Source organism: Schistocerca piceifrons, chromosome 9 (assembly GCF_021461385.2).
Source record: "Schistocerca piceifrons isolate TAMUIC-IGC-003096 chromosome 9, iqSchPice1.1, whole genome shotgun sequence".
In the NCBI taxonomy this organism is placed as follows: Eukaryota; Metazoa; Arthropoda; class Insecta; order Orthoptera; family Acrididae; genus Schistocerca; species Schistocerca piceifrons.
In genome coordinates, this window is record NC_060146.1 from 186,801,478 (window position 1) to 186,806,375 (window position 4,898).

A 4,898-nucleotide genomic window follows, 5' to 3' on the forward strand; every position below is an offset into this window, starting at 1 on the left:
CGAGTAATTTGGTGATCAGAATACCCATTCTGTCTGAAAAGAACCGTAAGGTGATCCAACGCCTGTTTCAAGTTATCGGAATCCGAAACAGCATAAGCCCTCTTGAACAGTGTGCTTAAAACCCGCGGTATAAAGCAGCCGCCGAATCTGAGGTCTCTTCTGTTCCGGCGTGATTGTGCACTCAATCTCACCGGAAGATGGCGGCCTGATGGTCCGACGAAATATCGTATTGTCGTCAGGACGATGGAACCCAGCTGCAAACCCGTGAAAATCATCAAGTAGTTCCGCGCAGTTTGCCTCACAAGGGCTGAGTGCACCCCGCTTGCCAACAGCGCTCGGCAGACCGGATGGTCACCCATCCAACTGCTAGCCCAGCCCGACAGCGCTTAACTTCGTTGATCTGGCGGGAACCGGTGTTACCACTACGGCAAGGCTGTTAGCAGCCTGAGAGAACGTCGCACAGAATACACAATCATCGTAGTGATCAGACACACTAGTAAGAACGACATCCTTCCTGTTTTAATGCCCAGTAGCTCAGTGGACAGTCATAAATCGCGGTGACTTCAGTGTAATTATTGTATTTATATACCAGGTTTCTCAGCCGAACGAATGCTATGAATGCGAAACGTTACGTATGTATTATTGAAAGTCGTCTAAGGGAGCCCGACAAGTTTCCATGACTTCCGACAGGTGCAAAACACTTTCAAAATGGCGTCTGTAGATGATGTACGCTACAAACAACGTGCCGTCATTGAATTTCTCACTGCAGAGAAAGAAACTGTGGGGAATAGTCACAAGCTGGCCGGTGTGGCCGAGCGGTTCTAGGCGTTTCAGTCTGGAACCGCATGACCGTTACGCTCGCAGGTTCCAATCCTGCCTCGGACATGGATGTGTGTGATGTACATAGGTTAGCTAGGTTTAAGTGGTTCTAAGTTCTAGGGGACTGATGACCTCAGATATTAAGTCCCATAGTGCTCAGAGCCACTTGAATATTGACAAACGTTTCTGCCACGGCTATGGAGCATTTGCTGTCGACAGAAGTACAATTAGTCGCTGGGAAAGGAGGCTTAGGTCATCAGAAGGCAGTTCGGCGGAGATCCTCGATTTGCAGCGGTCGGGCAGACCGTCTACAGTTCTCACACCTGACGTGCTGCAGCGAGCTGAGGTTGTCATTCGCGAGGACAGACGCATAACGACTTGGCAGTTGGCATCCATCTGTCAAACGGGAAAGAAAGTGTGGAGGCGGACTGCTGAACACAAGGCAAAACAGGTTTGGACAGTGTTACCCCGTTCGTCCTACAGCCCTGACATAGCTGCCTCGGACTTCCACTTCTTTGGGCCGCAGAAGGATGCCATCCATAGAAAACATTTTGAGGACGATGAGGAGGTGATTTATATAGTGAAGCACTGTTTCCGCCACCAGGACAAGTATTTGTACCGACGGGGCGTACACACCCTAGTATGGTGCTGGAGGAAAATCACTGAACGGGATGGAGATTACGTGGAGAAATAGGGTGTGTAGATAAAACACCATTCTTCCGCGCGTGTAATTTTTATTATGTTCAGTAAAGAATTTTTGAACAAAGGAATGCGGTGTGTTACTTTCTGGGCAACCCTCATAAAAGTGCTGTTTTAGTTCGTCTCATTGGGTATAAATGACCTAGTAGATAGTGTCGGAAGTTCCATGCGGCTTTTCGCGGATGATGGCATGGTATACAGAGAAGTTGCAGCACTAGAAAATTGTAGCGAAATGAAGGAAGATCTGCAGCGGATAGGCACTTGGTGCAGGGAGTGGCAACTGTCCCTTAACATAGGCAAATGTAATGTATAGCCAATACATAGAAAGAAGGATCCTTTATTGTATGATTATATGACAGCGGAACAAACACTGGTAGCAGCTACTTCTGTAAAATATCTGGGAGTATGCGTGCGGAACGATTTGAAGTGGAATGATCATATAAAATTAATTGTTGTTAAGGCGGGTACGAGGTTGAGATTCATTGGAGAGTCCATAGAAAATGTAGTCCATCAACAAAGGAGGTGGCTTACAAAACACTCGTTCGACCTGTACTTGAGTGTTGCTCATCAGTGTGGGATCCGTACCAGATCGGGTTGACGGAGGAGATAGAGAAGATTCAAAGAAGAGCGGCGCGTTTCGTCACAGGGTTATTTGGTAAGCGTGATAGCGTTACGGAGATGTTTAGCAAACTCAAGTGGCAGACTCTGCAAGAGAGGCGCTCTGCATCGCGGTGTAGCTGGCTGTCCAGGTTTCGAGAGGGTGCGTTTCTGGATGAGGTATCGAATATATTGCTTCCCCCTACTTATACCTCCCGAGGAGATCACAAATGTAAAATTAGAGAGATTCGAGCGAGCACGGAGGGTTTCTGGTAGTCGTTCTTAGCACGAACCATACGCGACTGGAACAGGAAAGGTAGGTAATGATAGTGGCACGCCACACACCGTTGGGTGGCTTGCGGAGTATAAATGTAGATGTAGATGTTCTTGCAGCTACCTTGTGTACTATACAGAAGACGCCCTTTTTGTGTATTGACCTAGTTTCAACAAGTTAAGTTATTTGGCAATGACAGATAACGCGAAAGGTACTTTCGTCCTTACCATTCGCACACCATTGTATATTAGGTTTATGGTGTTCCTGGTCCGACCTAAGTTGGAGCCTTGAAGTCGTAATCTAGTCTGCTTAACTTAACAATAAATAAATAATTGCAGGAACACTTGTGGTTGGCAGAACGGTATCACTTGGGTTGGGACGTCGTGGAAGATCACCTACGTGGACATTACAGGACTTGTGTGCATGCGTATAGCTACACATAAATCTGCTGGGCCGCTTACGTACTGATGTTCGACGGCAATCAGCAATGGTATTCTTGGAACGTAAAATGACACACACACACACACACACACACACACACACACGCAAAGACAAATTCCCCCCTCCATCCCACAGTCTAATGAACTGTGTCGCCTTGAGTGCAGGCAGTCCTTGAACGTCCTCGGCGGCCAGGTAAACAGTGCGGCAGCAGACTGCCTCCCTGAGGGCGGAGGCCCGTCGTATGCCGGAACGGCCGCTACTGTTTTCCGATGCGGCTACGGCATCCGGAGAGTTTTATCGGCCTGTTTGCGTCGTGGGCGGCCGATAAGGTGCAGCAGGTAGATGTGTGTGTAAGTTGGGGGGGGGGGGGGGGCGTACGCCCCGGGCTTGTGGGGAGGCGGTAAAGGATATCTCACAAGGGTTTCTCTCTCGCTGCCGTTCCACTCGTCGGTGGGCGTTTATTCTCTGTGATTACAGCCCAGCTTCACCGTGCCGCACTGCGCAGGCGTGAAAACACCCAGCGTAGTGATTGAGGATACTGCACAAGATGAAACATAAGTGGACCTGTACGGCGTTCCTATGTGCCATCTTGTTACAGAAAAATGTAATACAATGTGTCACAAAAATGATGATTCATTTTCGTGAGAACGTTAATGCAATCACTTTCGTACTCACAGATCTTCAAAAATGGCTCTGAACACTATGCGACTTAACTTCTGAGGTCATAAGTCGCCTAGAACTTAGAACTAAGTAAACCTAACTAACCTAAGGACATCACACAGATCCATGCCCGAGGCAGGATTCGAACCTGCGACCGTAGCGGTCGCTCGGTTCCAGACTGTAGCGCCTAGAAGCGCAAGGCCACTCCGGCCGGCCACAGGTTTTCAAGATGTTCTCTGGAGAAGAAACAGTAACCACTGTTTTCCGGAAATTTGGTGTTAAAAGATTTGGAAAGGAGTTGAACCGTCGGAGTTACGGAAGACAGCCGCCAATGATGACGAATAGATGTCTTCTGGATGATTATATACATCTCACGACGTTGTTCGGAAGATTTACGAGGCCACTGAAAGGGCACCACACACTTTCTTTCGTCGGCTGCGCCTGAAATTGCACTTTCAACAATCGTCTGGCGGATTCTTCTATTTACGCTGAAGAAGACAGCGTGTGGCCGTCAGATAATGCAACATCTTCAAGTGGAAGATTGCGCCCCTTGTACTGTGTACCGACTTTGTGGAGGCCGTATTCGATAACCACCTTCGCTGGGACGAGACCACGTTTCACACATATGATAATGAAATCGAAATCCTTAGCTGCCGACAGGTGTTGTTGCTATACACCAATAGGGACAGCTTAAAATGTGTGTCCCCACCGGGACACGAACCCGGGATCTCCTGCTTACATGGCAGACGTTCTATCCATCTGAGCCACCGAGGGCACCGAGGATAGTGCGACTGCAGAGACTTATCGCCTTGCAAGCTTCCCGTGAGACCCACATTCCCAGTGTTCCTAATACATATTTGCCCATTCACTCATTACTCGCACCAGACTAAGCTGACGACTCCCGTAAGAGTTCGGGCAAAGTTGTGCATTGCCACAGAAGAAAGTCAATGGCCGGGTAGCCTTTAACTATATGAATATGGTATCTGTTCTTTCGGGAACAGATACCATCTTAATACATCACACATACGGTTTCGCCGGATGTGGGTCACCAAGAATTAGACAGAAAAGCCCCAAAACTAAATATATGGCTGGGGATGACCAAGACTAAGATTTATAGACCATCCTTTTTCGCAGAGCAAACAATAACAAGTATCAGATACCGTGACATGCTTGAACTTTTCCGAGAATCGGTATTGGAGCCTCATGAAGTTCTCAACTACGTTGTGTACTAAAGTGCGCGTCATTTATGACGGCGGACGAGTTTAGGTTCGTTCTGCGCATCTGACGTCACAAAACACAGTCAGCCAAAACAGAGAACGACGTTGCCACAGCTCGACTGCAGTGCAGAGCATGGACGAGTGTCTTCAGTTTTAGAAACGTTCAGTCATAAACAATGTAATTGAACAAA

At 48.0% G+C, this 4,898-nt stretch overlaps 1 pseudogene; it reads right to left on the reverse strand.

Moving 5' to 3' along the window:
- Window positions 1-323: 323 nt before the first annotated feature.
- Window positions 324-441, reverse strand: LOC124717639 (annotated as a pseudogene).
- Between the last annotated feature and the right edge of the window lie 4,457 nt (window positions 442-4,898).